This window comes from Lepus europaeus, chromosome X (assembly GCF_033115175.1).
Source record: "Lepus europaeus isolate LE1 chromosome X, mLepTim1.pri, whole genome shotgun sequence".
Classification (NCBI taxonomy): domain Eukaryota; kingdom Metazoa; phylum Chordata; class Mammalia; order Lagomorpha; family Leporidae; genus Lepus; species Lepus europaeus.
The window spans coordinates 42,250,548-42,270,657 of record NC_084850.1 but is presented as its reverse complement, the minus strand read 5'-3'; the positions used below and the strand labels follow the sequence as shown (position 1 = coordinate 42,270,657).

At 44.9% G+C, this 20,110-nt stretch overlaps 1 protein-coding gene and 1 pseudogene across 2 annotated transcripts in view; one reads left to right on the top strand and one right to left on the bottom strand.

Annotated features, from left to right (window-relative positions):
- The window catches only part of LOC133752570 (origin recognition complex subunit 6-like), a 55,612-nt pseudogene that overhangs the window by 14,210 nt on the left and 21,292 nt on the right, over positions 1-20,110 (bottom strand).
- SYTL4 (synaptotagmin like 4) overlaps positions 12,659-20,110 on the top strand; it is a 58,393-nt gene continuing 50,941 nt past the window's right edge. For both annotated transcript variants that reach the window (XM_062183521.1, XM_062183522.1), the window contains exon 1: positions 12,659-12,788. The gene's annotated coding sequence lies outside the window, so the exon portion shown is untranslated. The remainder of the gene's footprint in view (positions 12,789-20,110) is intronic.

The window sequence follows — 20,110 nt, the reverse complement described above, 5'->3', positions numbered from 1 at the left end:
CAACTCCTCCCTGCTTGTCCTCCTGCCTCTGAGTTCCCCAGAGTAGGTTGGGTGGGAAGGAGAGAGGGGAGTCTGACAGAGGTGGTAGGAATCTTAATTGACTGGTGCTTGTGTAATTTGGCTATCATTATCCTTTGTGAGGTAGATGCTGCAATACTGCCTTTTCCCGTGGTGTGCTTTTGTGGTTCAGGACCCCCTTCCTTCTCATTCCTCTAGTGGGGACCTTTTCTCTGTAACATTCTCTATACTCTCTATGGCTGTTGCCCACACAACTTTCTCTTCATGAGATCTTCTTTCTTACGCTGGAGTTGCCAATCACCGTCAGCAGAAGCTTCCTGGCCCATAGAAAACGGGGGCCCTTGAAAGTCTAGATCTATTTCTTTGCCCTGTCATTGTGAGCAACTTTGACCAAACTTCTGCCTTCAAACTTCTTCAGGTAAAAAGTCAAGTACAGGTTTCTGTCTTTTTCTAACACCAGAGGACACATGTTAGGTTCTGCCATGAACTCCTCTTGCTTCAGTAGCAACACAAACAGGCCTGAGACATTTCTGTAGTGCAACAAGCCTCCAGCCTAGAGGTATTTCTCCTTTGCAAAGTTTAATTGGGATTTTTTTCCCCTTTGACTTGAGCAGGGGAGCCACAGTGTTTTCTATTGGCCATGAATTCACTTCAAAAAATCTTTCTTTCTCCAATTAATCTCTAGGATTGTTTTATATAGACTGGAGTTGAGTAGTGAGGGTTAATAATTAAAATACCAGTTTGGAGGACCTACCTTGTGGCACAGTGGATTAAGCCTCTGCATGTATGCCAGCATCCCATATTGAAATGCCAGTTGAGTTCTGGCCATTCCACTTCCAATCCAGCTTCCTGCTAATGTGCCTGGGAGGGCAGCTCAAGTATTTAGGAGATCTGGCTGGGGTTCCTGGCTCCTGACTTCAGCCTGGTCCAGCCCTGACTGTTGTAGTCATCTGGGGAGTGAGTCAGCAGGTAGAAGATGTGTCTCTCTCTCTGTATGTCTCTCTCTCTCTCCCTCGCTCTAACACTCTGCATTTAAAATCAACCAATCTTTTAAAAAAAGAAGTCCCAGTTTGGCTAACTCTTAGTGAGTCTTGTAGATAGCTGTCTAGCATCTCTTTGGAATGTAGGGTTATTCTTTGATTGATGTCATTAGCCTTTAGACTTCAGTCAAAACTTGGGGAAACAACAGAAAAAATAATTTAATATTCTTTTACACACATATAGCAATATATATATATATATATATAGAGAGAGAGAGAGAGAGAGAGAGAGGTATTTCAAAAAGTTTATGGAAAATGAAATTAGGAAATCTGTTTATTTTGGTGTAAACAATTTTGAAATCATACAGTTTTATCATAATATTCATTTTCCATGAACATTTTGAAAACCTCCCCATATGAATGGAGTTTAGAATTGTTTGCAGCACCAAAAACCCCATTTTTTTCCATGGATCTTTTGAAGTTCTCCCATACACATGCAAGTATATATCATAGGCATATGTGTATGATATATTTATTTACTGCTGAGTGACAATGTAGAGTACTAGTCTTAAGACTATAGACTCTGAAGCCATATTGTCTGGATTAAATCCTGAGTTATCTGTTTGAACTCTCTGTGATTCCATTTCCTTATCTGTAAAATAGGAATGATAATAGCATCTACATCATAGGGGTTTTTTTGAAAGATTTATTTTTATTTATTTGAAAGAGTTACAGAGAGAGGTAGAGAGAGAGAGAGAGGTCTTCCATCTGCTGGTTCACTCCCCAGTTGGCCTCAATGGCTGGAGCTGTGCCAATCGAAGCCAGGAGTCAGGAGCTTCTTCCAGGTCTCCCATGTGGGTGCAGGGGCCTAAGGACTTGGGCCATCTTCTACTGCTTTTCCAGGCTATAGCAGAGAGCTAGATCAGAAGAGGAGCAGCCAGGACTCGAATCGGTGCCCATATGGGATGCAGGCATTGCAGGCGGCAGCTTTACTGGCTACACCAGAGTGCCAGCCACATCATAGGGTTTTTTAGAAGGATTGGGGTTTTAATTTTTTAAAATTTTTTATAAAGGCAGAGAGAGAGAGAGAGAGAGAGAGAGAGAGAGAGAGAGGAAGAGGAAAGATCTTCCATCTGCTGATTCCCTCTCAAAATGCCTGCAATAGCCAAGACTGGGCCAGGCTAAAGCCAGGAGCCAGGAACACCATCTGGGTCTCCCACATGGGTGGCAGGGACCCAAGCACGTGGGCCATCATTTGCTGTCTCCTAAGATACCCATTAGCAGGAAGCTGGAATCTGAACAGGAGCTGGGAGTCCAACACGGGCTTTCTGGATATGGGATATGGGTGTACCAAGCAGTGTCTTAACCACTGAACCAAACACCCACTCCCATCATAGGAATTTTGGTTTTTTTTTATTTAGTAAATAAATTTCCGAAGTACAGTTTATGGATTACAATGGCTTCCCCCCCCCATAATTTCCCTCCCACTCGCACCCCCCCCCCCATCTCCTGCTCCCTCTCCCATTCCATACACATCAAGATTCATTTTCAATTATCTTTATATACAGAAGATCGATTCAGTATATACTAAGTAAAGATTTCATCAGTTTGTACCCACACAGAAACACAAAGTGTAAAATACTGTTTCAGTACTAGTTATAGCATTACTTCACATTGGACAACACATTAAGGACAGATCCCACATGAGAAGTAAGTACACAGTGACTCTTGATGTTGATTTAACAATTTAACACTCTTGTTTATGGTGTCAGTAATCTCCCTAGGCTCTAGTCATGAGTTGCGAAGGCTATGGAAGCCTTTTGAGTTCGCCGACTTCGATCTTATTCAGTGTCATAGTCAAAGTGGAAGTTCTCTCCTCCCTTCAGAGAAAGGTACCTCCTTCTTTGATGACCTGTTCTTTCCACTGGGATCTCACTCGCAGAGGTCTTTCATTTAGGTCTTCTTTTTTTTTTTCCAGAGTGTCTTGGCTTTCCATGCCTAAAATAGTCTCATGGGCTCTTCAGTCATATCCGAATGCCTTAAGGGCTGATTCTGAGGCCATAGTGCTGTTTAGGACATCTGCCATTCTATGAGTCTGCTGTGTATCCTGCTTCCCACCATCATAGGAATTTTGTAAGAACTAAATTGTGTGTGAGTGTGTGTGTGTGTGTATCTTAGTACATTAGAACACTACTTAGAATAGTAGTAAGTGCTGTGTGTGTTTGCTCTTATAAGTGTTATTGTTTTTTTATGACTTAAAATGTAAGCTCCGTATGTGCAAAATGTTTTTTGTTTACTGTTGCATTTACAGCACCTTAAAAGTACATACAACAGGCATGATTAATTATTAGTCATGTTAAGGTGTGGGCAGAAAAAGTGGGGTCTGACAAGATTAAGAAAGAAGAACCAGGAGACCATGATGTTCCAGAAACCAAGGAGACTTTAACAATACACAAGTGCATAAAACATTGCTATAGGATCAAAGGAAAATAAGTCTAAAAGTGGCCATTTTAGTTTGCAACAAAGATCTGTCTTTTCCTTTCATATCTTAGCAAATACTCATTTTCTTTCTCTGATAGATGATTTCATTAAAATGAATGGGCTGGCGCCGTGGCTCAATAGGCTAATCCTCCGTCTTGCGGCACCGGCACACTGGGTTCTAGTCCCGGTCAGGGTGCTGGATTCTGTCCCGGTTGCCCCTCTTCCAGGCCAGCTCTCTGCTGTGGCCCGGGAAGGCAGTGGAGGATGGCCCAAGTGCTTGGGCCCTGCACCCCATGGGAGACCAGGAGAAGCACCTGGCTCCTGCCTTCGGATCAGCGCAGTGTGCTGGCCACGGAGGCCATTGGAGGGTGAACCAACGGCAAAGGAAGACCTTTCTCTCTGTCTCTCTCTCTCTCTATCACTATCTACTCTGCCTGTCAAAAAAATAAAAATAAAAAAAGAATGACCACTCAGAATAAATCTTTCTTTTAAAGATTTATTTTATTTATTTGAAAGAGAGAGAGAGAAGGAGAGGCAGAGAGAGAAAGAGGGGGGGGGGTCTTCCAGTGAGTTAAGCTGCTGTTTGTGACAGAGGAATTCCATATTGGAGTGCCAGTTTAAGTCTGGTTTCTAAGGCTAGTGTTGTGGTGTAGCAGGTAAAGCCACTGCCTTTGACCCCAATATCCCATATGGGTACTGGTTTGTGTTCCACTGCTCCATTTCTGATTCAACTCCCTGCTAATGGCCTGGGAAAAGCAGCAAAAGATGGCTAAAGTTTTGGGGCTCCTGCCATTCACATGGAAGACCCAGATGAAGCTGCTGGCTCCTGGCTTCAGCCTGACCCAGTCCTGGCCATTGAAGCTATCTAGGGGAGTGAACCAGAGGGTGGAAGATCCCTCTCTCTGTAACTCCAACTTTCAATTAAATAAATAAATAAATCTTGAAGTCCTGGCTACTCTGCTTCTGATCCAGCTTCCTGCTAATGTGCCTGGGAAGGTAGTGGCAAATGGCCCAATTGTTTGGGTTCCTGCCACCCATATAGAAGACCTGGGTGAAGTTTCTGGCTCCTGGCTTTGGCCTGGTCCAAAACTGGCTATTGCAGTCATTTAGGGGAGTGAACCAGCAGTTGGAAAATCTCTCTCTCTCTTCCTCTCTTTGTCTCTCCCTCCCTCTCTTCTGCCTTTCAAATAAATAAATAAATCTTCAAAGAAAAGTTTTCACCTCTGTTTACCAACCTCCAAAGAACAAACCTTACTTAGTGTTGGCCAGAAACACAAAGGACCCATTTCAATACAATTCATTATATTTTCCTATGACATGCCCTCTCTTGAATCAAACAGCAAGACCTGTTGTTTATGTCTGCAATCAGCTTTATGACATTTCTCCTGCTGAGGCTGGCACTGTGGCGTAGCAGATAAAGCCACTGCCTGCAGTGCTGGAATCCCATATGGGTGTCAGTTCGAGTCCCAGCTGCTCTACTTCCAATTCAGCTCTCTGCTATGGCCTGGGAAAGCAGTGGAAGATGACCCAGGTCCTTGGGCCCCTGCACCTGCATGGGGGACCTGGAAGAAGCTCCTGGCTCCTGGCTTTGGATTGGCACAGCTCCAGCCATGTGGCCAATTGGGGGAGTGAACTAGCGAATGGAAGACCTGTCTCTCTTTCTGATTTTCCTTCTCTCTCTGTGTAACTCTGACTTTCAAATAAATAAATAAATAAATCTTAAAAAAAGACATTTCTCCTGTTAAGAATGTGCTTTTCCTTTTCTCCTACACCCATCTCTCTTTTCAAAAGTGTGTGTAGAATATACAAAGAACTCTCGGCTAATCCTCCGACTGCGGTGCCGGCACCCTGGGGCGCCGGATTCTGTTCTGGATGCTCCTCTTCCAGTTCAGCTCTCTGCTGTGGCCCGGGAGGGTGGTGGAGGATGGCCCAAGTGCTTGTGCCCTGAACCCGCTTGGGAGACCAGGAGGAAGCACCTGGCTCATGGCTTTGGATCGGCGCAGTGCTCCGGCCATAGCGGCCATTTGAGGGGTGCCAATGGAAGGAAGACCTTTTTCTCTGTCTCTCTCTCTCTCTCACTGTCTAAATCTGCCTGTCAAAAAAAAAAAAAAAAAAAAGAACTCTTGTAACTCAATACTAAAATGGACAAAAGATTTGAATAGGCATTTCTTCAAAGAAGATGTGGAGTTATCTCAAAAGGTAAAATAGCATCAGGGATTGTGGCATAGTGGGTAAAGCTGCCTGCTGCCTGTGACACTGGCATCCCATATGGGTCCGGTTTGTGTCCTAGCTATTCCCGTTCCAGTCCAGCTTCCTGCTGATAGCCTGGGAAATCAGCAGAAGATGGCCCAAGTGCTTGGGCCCCTGCACCCATGTGGGAGATCTAGAAGAAGCTCCTGGCTCCTGGCTTTGGCCTGGCCCAACTCCTGTCATTGTAGCCATTTGGGGGAGTGAACCAGGTGATGGAAGATCTGCCTGCCTGCCTGCCTGCCTGTCTGTTTCTCTCTCTCTCTCTCTCTGTAACTCTGACTTTCAAATAAAAATAAGTAAATGTTTTTTAAAAAGGTGGAATTAAAAGGTAACTTTATTATGGTGTAAAATTTTTTTAAATCCATGTATAGTTTTTTCCATAATATGCATTTTCATGAACTTTTTGAAGACCATTCATATACAAATTGGTAAAAAGCACATAAAAAGATGCTCAATATTATTAGTTGTTAGAGAAATGCAAATCACAACCACAATGAGATAATAACTTTTCACTTACTAGAATGTCTATAATCAGAAAGACTGATAATAACAAGCATTATCAAGGATGTGGAGAAATTGCTTTGCTGGCAGGAATGTAAAATGGGGCAGTCACTTTGGAAAATAGTCTGGCAGTTCCTTAGAAGATTAAATTATATTTACCATATGATTCAAGAATTCTACTCCTAGGTATGCGCACAAGCATTTTTTTAGATTTATTTTATTTATTTGAAAGACAGATTTACAGAGAGTTAGAGAGAGAGGTCTTCCATCCACTGGCTCACTTCCCAGTTGGCTGCAACAGCTGGAGCTGAGCTGAGCTGAAGCCAGGAGCCAGGATCCATGAGCTTCTTCTGGGTTTCCTATGTAGGTGCAGGGCCCAAGCACTTGGGCCATCCTCCACTGCACTCCCGGGCCATAGCAGAGAGCTGGCCTGGAAGAGGGGCAACTGGGACAGAATCCGGCACCCCGACCGGGACTAGAACCCAGTGTGCTGGTGCCACAGGTGGAGGATTAGTCTATTGAGCCATGGCGCTGGCCAACAGGTTGGGATTTTAACCTGCTGCATCACAGCACTTGTGCCATACACAAGCATTTTAAAAACAGATGTTCACAAAAACCTTGTACATGAATGTTTATGGCAGCACTATTCATAATAGTTCAAAATGTGGAGACAACAATAAGCATCTATCAACTTGTGAATGGATAAAACAAAATGTGGTGTATCTGTACAATGGAATATTATTCAGCCATAAAAAGGATGAAGACTGGTTTGAGTGATGTCACCAAAAATAACAGAGTTGGATTCTGTGAATGCCTATAATGAGCTTCTAGATAAAGTCCAAATTCTTTAATATGATTCACAAAACCTCTGAAGTTCTAACCCCTATGAGTTGAATTGCATACTGCAGAATTCATATGTTGGAGTCCTAGTCCTCAGTACCTCAGAGTGTGTCATAAGTTGGAAATAGGGTCATTGCAGATGTACTTAGTTAAGATGAAGTAATTAGGGTTACCCTAATCCAATATGATTGGTATCCTTGGAAAAAGGGGAAAGTTTAAATAGAATGAGTGACTCAATTTACTTTTTAAAATTTTTTAAAGATTTTTATTTATTTATTTGAGAGATAGAGTTATATATATAGAGAGAGACAGAGAGAAAGTTCTTCCATACACTGGTTAACTCCCCAAATGGCCACAACAGCCAGAGTTAGGCCAATCTGAAGCCAGGAGCCAGGAGCTTCTTCTGGGTCTCCCAAGAGTGTGCAGGGGCCCTAGGACTTGAGCCATCTTCTACTGCTTTCTCAGGCCACAGCAGAGAGCTGGATAGGAAGTGGAGGAGCTGGATACCGGCACTGCAGATGGAGGATTAAGCTACTGTGCCACAGCACTGGCCCCTCAATCTACTTTTTATATGCTATACTCACTGTAGATAATTTGTGCATTCAATTTGCTTTCTCAGTAAACTATTACTCAACATGAGATAAAGAGGGAGTGTCTTGGAAATTAGAATGAAAACTTTGGCAGTTAAAAATACCTGATCAATAGGGGTACAGATAGATAAATTGCAATATCTTTATGCCCTAGAATGCTCTATTGAAATGAAAATGAACGAATTAAAGTTGTATCTACCAATAAGGCTAGCTCTCATAAGCATAATGTTGAGTGAGGAAAGCAAACTGAAGAGGGTACAGAGTGACAATATTTACGTAAGGTACTACATATTATTTAGAGACAGACACTATGTAGTAAATGTAAATAGACATACATGGAAGTGATCAAGAACAAATTAAGATTGTACAAACCTTGTGACAGAGGAGTATGCAGAGGGCTTCAATTGTTTTGATGATGCCTTACTAAACTGGGTAGTGGGAATATCCTGGTTGTTATATTATCATATACATGCTTATATAGTTTTGTAATACTTCATACTTTTTTTTATTTGACAGTAGAGATATAGACAGTGAGAGAGACAGAGAGAAAGATCTTCCTTCCGTTGGTTCACCCTCCAAATGGCTGCTATGGCTGGCAGTGTGCCAATCCGAAGCCAGGAGCCAGGTCTTCTTCCTGGTCTCCCATGCGGGTGCAGGAGCCAAAGCACTTGGGCCATCCTCCACTGCCTTCCTGGGCCACAGCAGAGAGCTGGACTGGAAGAGGAGCAACCAGGACTAGAACCAGTGCCCATATGGGATGCCGGCGCTGCAGGCGGAGGATTAACCAAGTGAGCCACGGCACTGGCCCCTCATACTTTTTAAAGAGTAATTACCCAATCCTGAGGTATCCTATCACTGGTTCTGATGAAAATTCCCATCTTTTTAAGTTTGCACTAGTCAGAATTCTTTGAATGTGGCCAAGTTGAACAACTCATTGAATCCAGTCATTTAGTATGGGACAGTAGATTATTCACTATACATAGGATGATAATCCATAAGTTCCTATTTACATTTATGTACAGGATATTGCTTGCATTGGACCTTTCACAATATTTTGTATAAGAATTTCAGCACAAAACCCTTGTGGCAAGCAAGTGGGATCAAACAGAAATGGATCAGAGTTTGCGAAGCATAAGATATGTGCTATCACTCCATTGGCTCACTCTGCCTGGTTTCATTGTTTATGTTGGTCTGTCTCTATATTTGCGGCTGGGTCAGTGAGCCTTTCTTAGAGATGAGGGGTCAGGCCCTCATATCCTCTTCAATGGGGTGGATCTTGGAGGGGGAGCAGCTGTACATAAGGAAAGAAGTGAACGCTTACCATTTTGCCCCAGGAAGAAGGGGGTTGGACCAAATGTTTCCTGATGTTATTTCTGGCTGAAGGCATTTCCAGCTCTTGCCCAGAACTACCTGCAAAGAAGAAGGAGAACAGAGCTTGGTGTGACTTCCCATGGGTTAGATTTGGGGTGCTAGAACACATTCAAAGTCCAGAGATGAGTGATGGTCCCTGGGGCAGGGCTGAGTTGGAAAAGCTCGATAGAAGAAAAGGATTTCCTTTTTGAAGTGACTTCTTCACATTTCAGGGTAGAGGAGAGATATGAAATGTTAAAGAATGGAAAAAACTCTGGGTTCTCCAGACTTAAGAGCCTGAGAGCTGAAGTTTTTACTGTTTTGTTTGCTAGGATTAAACTGATTTTTTCCCTTTTAAAGACCTTCAAAAATATTTTTATATTATCAAAACCATATATACTCATTGTAAGAAAGCTGAAAAATATAGAAAAGCAGGAAGAAAACAAAATTCATTTAGTTCCACTATCTAGAGACATCTTTCCTTTTAATGTTTTTTCTATGCATATCCCATTTTCACATGTTGTTATTATCATTCTATATTGAATGTTGTATCCTACTTTCAGTTAATATTATGGCAAAACATTCCCTGTCATTATAACCTATGTGTAAATATCAGGAGGCTGTATAATATTCCATTATATGAATATACTATAATTTACTTAACCATTGAACTATTTTCCCCCTAGTATTTTTAAAGAAGATTAATTTTTCTCCTCCATTTTAATCCATAAGCTCTTTTTTTTTAAAGAAAAAAGATTTATTGATTTATTTGAAAGGCAGAGTTACAGAGAGGCAGGGGCAGAGGCGGAGAGAGAGAGATTAGTCTTCCATTTGCTGGTTCACTCCCCAGAAGGCCACAATGACAGGAACTGCGCCGATCCAAAGCCAGGAGCCAAGAGTTTCTTCCGGGTCTCCCACGTGGGTGCAGGGGCCCAAGGACCTGTGCCATCTTCCACTGCTTTACCAGGCCATAGCACAAAGCTGGATCAGAAGAGGAGCAGCTGGGACACGAACCCGAGCCCATATGAGATGCCCAGGCACTGCAGGTGGTGGCATTAACCACTATGCCACAGCACTGGCCCCTCCTCCCTAGTATTTTATTATTCTAAGTAATACCAGAGTTAACATAGTTGAACAAAAAATATTTGTACATCTCTTTTTCCTTAGCACACATTCATTCATTATACTGATGTTACTGGGGGCCTACTATATGCCATGTACTATGCTAGGTGCCAGGTTTCTGCTTTGAGTGGCCTGTTGTTGTTTACTGATCTAGGAAACACTGGGGGAGGTGCAGCTTTGTATGTGTTGTATTTGAAAGGCATTCCAGTGGAAATATCAAGAAAACAGAGTTCAGTGAAGTGGTCTGAGTAGAATTCTTGAATTACATTCGTGGCCATATAGGTGGTAAAACCACGAGAGTGAAAGAGGTCATTTGGGGAGACAGTATATGTATCCTAGGCCTAAGAATGTGCACGTTTTAGTGTCAGTGAAAGAGTAAACTTATAAAGGTGACCGAAGAGAGGGCAAAGGAGTGGGAGGAAAAGCAAGAGAGCAATGTCTCCTCCAGAAGAATTTCTAGGAGGAGAAAATTGTTAATGCTGCTAAATGTAGGGGCGAGGTCAAGGATGATAAGGGCTGACAGTATCCCATGTATTTATTTGAGGGATTTATTGACATGGAGGGCATTGGTTGGGTATTTTGGTGAGCACAATTTCAGTGGAGAAGGCAGCCAGATTGCTGAGGGTTGAGAAATGAATGAGAAGGGCTTGAAAATGGCAAATGCACTTGTAAGGTGCATTTTCAATGAATTTGCCATCCAGAGGAGCTGGAAGGAACCTCATGAGTAGGCAGGATGCATTTTTTTTAAAAAAAGATTTATTTACTTATTTGAAAGTCAGAGTTACAGAGAGGGAGGGAGAGCTTCCATCTGCTGGTTCACTCCCTAGATTACTGTGATGGGACTGGCCCAGGCCAAAGCCTGAGAGCCAGGAGCTTCTTCTGGGTCTTCCATGTGAGTGGCAAGGCCCCAAGTACTGGGGTCATCTTGTGCTGCTTTTTCCAGGCACACTAACAGGGAGCTGGATTGGAAGCGGAGCTGCTGGAACTCCAACCAGCATCCATATGGGATGCCAGTGTGGCAGGCAGCAGTTTTACCTGCTATGCCACAGCACCAGTCCTGGCAGGATACATTTTTTTTGACAGGCAGAGTGGATAGTGAGAGAGAGAGAGACAGAGAGGAAGGTCTTCCTTTTTGCCGTTGGTTCACCCTCCAATGGCTGCTGCGGCCGGTGCATCTAGCTGATCTGAAGCCAGGAGCCAGGTGCTTCTCCTGGCCTCCCATGCGGGTTCAGGGCCCAAGGACTTGGGCCATCCTCCACTGCCTTCCCGGGCCATAGCAGAGAGCTGGCCTGGAAGAGGGGCAACCGGGACTAGAACCCGGTGTGCCGGCACCGCAAGGCAGAGGATTAGCCTTTTAAGCCACAGCGCCGGCCAGGATACATTTTTTAAGATAGTAAAGAACATGTTTAATTGCTGATGACAAATGAGAGAGACTTCAACAAGTTTAATGGCTGATATGAAGAAGGGAGGGAGGAGGGCAAGGGGGCATCTGAAATTATTAAACAGATATAAACATTTCAGAATCTATTGATATAGATTGTTCACATGGTTTCTAAAAGATTTTTCTTCTTCTTCTTTTTTTAATTTGACGGATAGAGTTAGTGAGAGAGAGAGAGACAGAGAGAAAGGTCTTCCTTCTGTTGGTTCACCCCCCAAATGGCCACTACGGCCGGAGCTGCGCCGATCCGAAGCCAGGAGCCAGGTGCTTCCTCCTGGTCTCCCATGCGGGTGCAGGAGCCAAAGCACTTGGGCCATCCTCCACTGCCCTCCCGGGCCACAGCAGAGAGCTGGACTGGAAGAGGAGCGACTGGGACTAGAACCAGTGCCCAGATGGGATGCCGGCGCTGCAGGCGGAGGATTAACCAAGTGAGCCACGGCACCGGCCCCTCTAAAAGATTTTTAAACAACATACACTCCTACCAGCAATTATGAGAGAACTTGTTTGGTGGACACTTTGTCATCATTAAGTGTTATTGAAAAAAATAACCTCTTTGCTGAAGATTCTCATTATTGTTATAATTTGCTCTTTGATTACCAGTGAGTCGATATTTTAACTGGTTGTGTTCCTTGAGTGTGCATGTGTGAGTTAAGTCTGTGTCCTCTGCTCAAAACACTTCTGTTGTGGGCAAACACTGTTTTCTATAAAAAGTAAAAAGTCAAAGGATCAGAACAGTGTCATATGTTATCTTCCCAAATCACATAGTTTAGACTTCTTGCAGGTACGTGACAGCTTGACAACTTTTGGCTCAGCTGAACATTTTTACCATCTAAAGAGAGTGACCACAGATGGAAGTGAACGGCGCTGGGGACACGGGGTGTGTATTGGGGGGGGTACATATACTCTTAGATCCCTATCCTCGGTCCCCAAATTCTCTTTTCTAACCTGGGAGGACATCCCTTCAATACATTAAGGCTTTGGCTGCCAGAGCTCGCCTTGGGATTGGGCGACCCCTTCTAAGGAGCTCAAGCGCTGTGCGGCCCCTTTAAGAGCCCAGCTCCTCCCCACTCCAGGGAAAGTTGCAGCTTTTTCCGCCTGCCGGAGAGTGAGAAGGGCCGGCCGCAGAGTGGGCTTGAGATCTTCCCGGAGCCGGAGACCCCTCCCTGACTCTGGTCCTGGGACGTCTAGTCTTCTCGAGGCACCTGTTGCTGGTGACAGGTAGGGCCGCAGCTAGCGGCTGCCCGCCCTCTCGCTCTCGCTCCAGGACTCTTTTTGGCCCCTATCCCCTTTTCACTGCTAAAGCGCTCCCACCCACCTTTTTGAGCACCTGCGCCCTTCCCTACCCCTTTTAGCTCTCCAGGTCTTTAGTGTTCTCCCGCTGACGGTCTGTCCCCTTTCCCCTGCCTGCCGCTCTGGACCGCACCCCTACGCCTGGACGCCGTCTGCTTGGGGCGGTCCCTCCCTGCCACTTTTCTTTCTCCCGGGCTTCTTCTGGCCCGTTCCATGGCCCACGCGTCGTTAACGCGGACTGTGGCCATCTGGGCACTGTTCCTTCTCTGTCACCCCTCTTGTGGAGTCCCCAGCTTTTCCCGCCAGCCGGAGCCCAGGTTCCTCCAGAGAGCTGGCCCTGGGGGCGGGGGTGGGGCTGGGCTCCTAGTGGGGACGCACCCTCGGTGGCGGCCCGGCACATTTCCGTCGGTTCCTCTCGCACTGTCCCTTAACCTCGGACCTGGCCTGGCGGCGTTGGCTGCCTTGGCCTGCCTGCCACAGTGAGGCCGGTTGGCCCAGAGTGCTGCCTCAGTGGGCTCCCCCTGCACTTGGGGCTGGGCTGCTTTCTTTGTGGCCCTTCAAGCAGGCCATGGGAGTTTACTCCTGCAGCAGGGTCCCCAGAGCTCTCAGAAGAGGCACAGGATGCTTGTGTCTTCTGTGTCGGTTTGTAAAGGGACAAGACAAAGTGCTCCTCTAGCCCTCAACATTGGATGGGATGGGGTTTTCGGGTTTGAAATCATTTGGTTAGAATTTTAGTGGCTTGAAAAAGTGGTCTTTTTATGAACCAACCAGTTTCCCTGAACCCTTGCTTTTTCAGGGCCAGAGGACCTTAGCATTCTCGAATAATGCTTTAGGCAGGGCTGACCTCCAAGACCTTGGACATGTGTGGCAGAAATTAGTCTTCAGTACATTTAGGACCTCCTGTTTTTAACTGGATTTTTTCTGCTCTTTCACCTCCCTACTCCCACCTCTCATAAATCCATTAATATCAAGAGGTTAATGACCTAAAATGTTTACCCTACTGTGGAGGGAACAGTGGTTTAATGCAGAGTTGTGGCCCTGATGGTGTTCTGGTTTTCTATTTGGTTTTTTTAATCATCAGCTGGAGATCCTAGTAGAAAAAGCCCATGAACTTGGCTTGGGTGACTTTTGTTTTGTTTTTGAGAGGTGACAGAATTTCAGGTGTCTCTCTCTAGGTCAGAGCAGTGAAGTGGAGCTTCGAAGCCCTGTTCTGGGGTGAGTGGTGTGTGAGTGAATGAGACATTCTGCTTGATGCTCTCTGGGCTTTTCCCTTTAATGACTGCTACTAATAGTGGCTATTAAGAGTCTGCTGAGCTAGGCACTGTGATAAGTTCTTTGCGTAATTGTCTCATACAGTCCTCATGATAACTCTGTGCAGCACGCACTACACATATAACCATGTTAGGATGAAAAGAAGACTCTGAGAGGGTAAGCGCCTTGGCCCAAATCACCTGACTGAGGGGGTCAGAGCTTGTGTTTCTATCCTATCATACCATATCTATTATCTCAGATGTTAGGAACACTAAATAGCTTGTACGTGAGCACTAACTTATGAAAAACTTCTCTCCCAAGCTGAGACATAAGTTTGGGTCCTTGATTTCACCTTAGATACACTGCATAGACTCTGGACCACTTTCCTCACTGATGTCTTACCCACTTCATTTCCAACATGGGGCCAGCTGCCACATTGCCACTATAAGCACCCCCCTCCTGGAATGTACCCAGATGAAAGAAACCTCCTGGGCTGTCAGCTCAGGGCAGTTGTCCTGAAATTAGCAGAGAGTAACCCTGGCATCCAGGGGTATGTGCCAGACTACTTCTTCCCTACTGGCAAAAAGAGAGAATTGAGGACATGGTAAGTGATAAGGATTTCCCAACAGCCAGGCCAGAAAGCCTGAGGGTGATGGTGTGCTTTTTGTTATGGGATCGATGGAATATGTAGGCTGGGAGAGGGGGAGAAAATAAAAATCTCCTCCCTGATCCCACCTCTGGGACTTTGCTCAAATTGTCTCCCCCCTTTTTTTCCTGAAAAGCCAACTTGCCACCCCTACCTGTTAATTCTTAGTCATCTGTCAACATTTAACTCTAAAGTCGCCTCCTTTGGAACAGTCTTACGTGCACTTTACTTTTGTCAAGAGGAATTACTAGTTATCCTGGTCCTAAAGCACTTCTTGTTGCACCTCAGTAAAGCCCTTACCATCACTCTTGGCTGTTTTTCCACCTGGAAGGCTGTAACCTCTCTAAGAGCAAGCTCTGGATCTTGGAGTTCCCTTTGTCTTAAACATAAAAGACTCACAAACATTTGTTCTGGAAATGGGGGTAGTCATGCCTTTCAGGGGCTGAGGTCTGGTGATGGTAGAATGGAAGTACAGAATGTGATACAGTTTCCAGATCAGATCAGCAGGACTTCCTGATAAATTGAGTGTGAGGAGAAAAAGAGAGAAAACAAGGGTGACCCTTGTTTTTGGTCTGAGCAACTGAATGGCTGATGACATAATTTTACTGAGACAGGGGAGGTTGAGGGAAAACCTGAGGCATGTGAGAATAGCCAGAAATCCCGTTTTGACCATGTTATATTTGAGATGTCTATTTGATAGACAAGTAGAAATGTGAAATGTCCCTGAATATATGAAGCTGTGGCTTAGAAGAAAGGCATAGATCAAAGACATAAATTTGGGAGTGATGAGTATCTAGACAGATGAAATTTAAAGCCATGGGGCTGGATGAGAGCCTCTAGGAAGATTCTAGGTGGAGAAAAGTCCACACTGAGCTGTAAGTCACTCTGATGTTCACAGGTTGAGGAGATAAATTTAGAAGAAACTGAGACATTTTTTAAATACAAACTTGAGTTTTTAAAACAATGAATGTACATTAAATGGTAAGAATCTCGTACTTTAAAAAAAAGATTTATTTACCCAACAGGCAGAGTTACAGAGAGAGAGAAAGAGGTCTTCCATCATTGGTTCACTCCCCAAATGGCCACAATGGCTGGAGCTGGGCCCATCTGGAGCCAGGAGCTTTCTCTGGGTCCTCCATATGGGTGCAAGGGCCTAAGCACTTGGGCCATCCTCTACTGCTTTCCCAGGCCATCAGCAGGGAGCTGTATTGGAAGTGGAACATTCAGGACTTAAATTGGAGCCCATATGGGATGCCTGTGCTGCAGGCGGGTGTTTAACCTGCTACACCACAGTGCTGGCCCCAATATTTACTACCTTAACAAGGGCCCAGGTCCTTCCAAATCTGTCTTTAAATGGATTCTGGCCTTTTATTTCTTTCTGAACATTTCAAAACACATTGAAGTGGAATGACATTTTTTTGTTTTATGTCATATACTAGTTTTCTAATACTGCACAATCCTCCTGGTATCAAAGCAGTGCTCACATACGGCTCTTCCATAAATTTCACAAGCCAATAACTACCTCACACCTAAAAGGCTAAGGGTGACATGAGGCCAGATGCCTAATTGGTGGCATCTTTTATTCTTCTGAGCTGTTCACTTCCCTGTTGCACAGCAACTTTCTCCAGCCTCTGACTGAGCTTGCCAAATACCCAAGAGGCCTCAAGGCATCTGACAGTCCACGCTCTTTCCCAGTGCAGCCCCCTTCCTACCACTAAGAAGCACAGCATCTTTGCAGTTCCCCTTCTAAACCTCAGAAGCTTCCATCCAGAGGCAGAGAGAGAGAGAGAGAGAGAGAGAGAGAGAGAGAGAGAATGTATTTCTAACTAGGGCAAAGTTGTTATCAGAAATGTAATCTCAAAGCAAAACTCAGCAGACAGAAACCTCTACAAAAACTGGCACTAGGGCAACCTTACACCAGTAGGGCTACAAAGTGGGTAGGCTTAGTTTCAGCTCCAGGAGAGCATAAAAGAGTGCCAATTCATACTTTGGGACTGTCAGTTTATTTATTTATTTAACAGATATGAGTATACCTATGACGTGCCAGTCTCAGGTCTGGGTCCTAGGGTCTACTGGTGAGTACAAAAGACAGCAATCCCTGTCCATACAGAGTTTATGTTATGTTGGGGGCGAGGGTGAGCACAGGGTAGGGACAATAGACAATAAACTAGAAAAATCTAGTAAGGTAGGGAAGAGGATGAAAGTTTAAATAAAATGGTCAGAAAATGCCTATACAAGAGGACATTTAAGTCCAAACCCCTAGCTTTAGGATTTCATGTGCAATGAACATCCTGGAACAATGCTTAAGCATCTACTTGTATATACACAAGTATTTCTATGGCATAGTTTTTTTCTAGGAGAATTTCTGGGTCAGGGAGATGTTCATCAAAGAATACAAAGTTTCAGTTAGGTTGAAGTAATAAGTTTTAGCAATCCATTGCACTGCATGCTGACCACTGTTAATAAAAATGTATTGTGTGTTTTAAAATTGCTCAAATATAGATTTTAAGCATTCTTACCACAAATATAGATATAAGTTGGTAGGGTGACTTATAAGTTAATTAGCTTGATTGGGTCTTTTTTAAAAAATTTATTTGACAGGTAGAGTTATAGATAGAGAGACAGGCCGGCGCCGCGGCTCAATAGGCTAATCCTCCACCTAGCGGCGCCGGCACACCGGGTTCTAGTCCCGGTCGGGGCACCGATCCTGTCCCGGTTGCCCCTCTTCCAGGCCAGCTCTCTGCCGTGGCCAGGGAGTGCAGTGGAGGATGGCCCAAGCCCTTGGGCCCTGCACCCCATGGGAGACCAGGATAAACACCTGGCTCCTGCCATCGGATCAGCGCGGTGCGCCGGCCGCAGCGCGCTACCGCGGCGGCCATTGGAGGGTGAACCAACGGCAAAAGGAAGACCTTTCTCTCTGTCTCTGTCTCTCACTGTCCACTCTGCCTGTCAAAAAAAAAAAAAAAAAAAAAGATAGAGAGACAGAGAGAAAGGTCTTCCTTCCGTTGGTTCACCCCCCCAAATGGCCGCTATGGCTGGTGCTGCACCGATCTGAAGCCAGGAGCCAGGTGCTTCTTCCTGGTCTCCCATGCGGGTGCAGGGGCCCAAGCACTTGGGCCATCTTCCACTGCCTTCCCGGGCCACAGCAGAGAGCTGGACTGGAAGAGGAGCAACCAGAACTAGAACCAGTGCCCATATGAGATGCCGGCGCCGCAGGCGGAGGATTAACCACAATGCCAGCCCCCTTGATCAACATCATATCGTACATTATAAATATACCCAATTCTCATTAATTAAAAATACCAAATAAGGGATATGCACATTAAAAAAATTGAATATGGGGGCTAGTACTGTGGTGCAGCAGGTTAAAGACCCGGTCTGCAGTGCCGGCATCCCACATGGGCACCAGTTCAAGTCCTGGCTGCTCCATTTCCAATCCAGCTCCCTGCTAATGCACCAGGGAAGGCAGTGGAGGATGGCCCAAACCCTTGGATCTCTGCACCCATATGGGAGACCCAGAGGAAGCTCCTGGCTTTGGTGTGGCTCAGCTCCAGCCATTGAAACCATTTGAGGAGTGAGCTAACAGATGGAAGACCTCTTTTTCTCTCTCTTTCTGTCTCTCTGTAACTGTCTTTTCAAAAAAAAAATTGAATATGCCAGGCCAAAGTGACATCCAAAGAGGTTTACACTTTCACCATTCAGAGTTTTTCCTCATGTCCATGCAGAGGGCAGTCTATTCAATTTCTGCCAATCTGACAAGTAAAAAATAGTATTAAACTGATTTAATTTGGCATTTCTCTGATCACCAGTGGGGCTGAGCGACTTTTCTCGTGTGTTGACTATTTTTGTTTTTTCTGAGATTTGTTCCTTCATATACTTTGTACATTTTTCTTTTGGGTTATTTATTTGTAAGAATATATGTTTATTATAGATATTTGCTCATTGCCTGCTATACAGTGCCATGTTTTTTTTTTCTCTCTAGTCTGTCATATGTCATACTTTTGTTCATGGTGTGCACCCCTCTTATAATCAGATAAACTCACTATAAAACGTTTTAAAAACATGTTCATTAGATTTGGCAATTAGGAGGTAAATGATGACATCAGTTCAGAAGGAGAGGAGGCAGATCATAAATCATTGGGAACTGAAAACAGGACTGAAAATGGTACATATGTTGAAGAAGTTGGTCTATGATGAGAAGGAGAGTATTTCTTATAGACAGTAGGGTACGGAGGGCCATATTAGATTGTTAGTTTTTTTTTTTTTTTTTAACAGGCAGGGTTAGTGAGAGACAGAGAGAGACAGGGAGAAAGGTCTTCCTTTTTCCGTTGGTTCACCCCGCAAGTGGCTGCCATGGCCAGCGTGTTGCAGCTGGCTGCACCGATCTGAAGCCAGGAGCCAGGAGCTTCTCCTGGTCTCCCATGCGGGTGCAGGGCCCAAGGGCCTGGGCCATTCTCCACTGCACTCCTGGGCCACAGAAGAGAGCTGGACAGGAAGAGGAGCAACTGGGACAGAATCCAGTGCCCCAACCAGGACTAGAACCCGGGATGCTGGCCCTGCAGGCGGAGGATTAGCCTAGTGAGCCACGGCGCCGGCCAATTTTGTTTTAAATATAGGAGAAAGATGAGCCCATTTGTGGGTAGATGGCATCAAGCCTGATGGTGCAAGATCCATGAAGAAGCTGGAGTATCAGAATGAAAGGGAGGGTGGCGAAGATACTGACCTTAGAGATAGGGCAGTAGATAGGAGGCAAAGAGAGCAGGACTGCTGATGCTATGGAGATGAAAAGAGCTGTGGAAGGACAGGATTTTGAGGGAGGTACCCCCTGACAAGACGGGGAAAAGCCTGGAATGGCATTTAAAATGATAGAAAGAGAAGTTTTTTTATGATCTTACAATATTGTCCACATTATGCAGATGTATATCAAAGAATCATGTTATAAACCACAAAAGTGTACAAGCACACTTTGAGAAATTATGAAGGGACTGGTGCTGTGGTAATGTGGGTAAAGCTGCTGCCTGCAGTGCCGGCATCCCATATGGACACTGGTTCAAGTCCCCGCTGCTGTACTTCCAATCCAGCTCCCTGCTAATGCACCTGGGAAAGCAGCGGAAGATGGCCCAAGTGCTTGGACTTCTGTACCCATGTGGGAAACCCCGAAGAAAGCTCCCAGCTCCTGGCTTCGGATCTGCTCAGCTCTGGCCTTTGCGGCCGTTTGGGAATGAACCAGCAGATGGAAGATCTCCGTCTCTGCCTCTGCCTCTCTGTAACTCTGCCTTTCAAATAAATAAAGTTTTAAAAAATAAAAAAACTGAAAAGTAGAATTAAAAGCTAAATTTATTTTGGTGCAAAA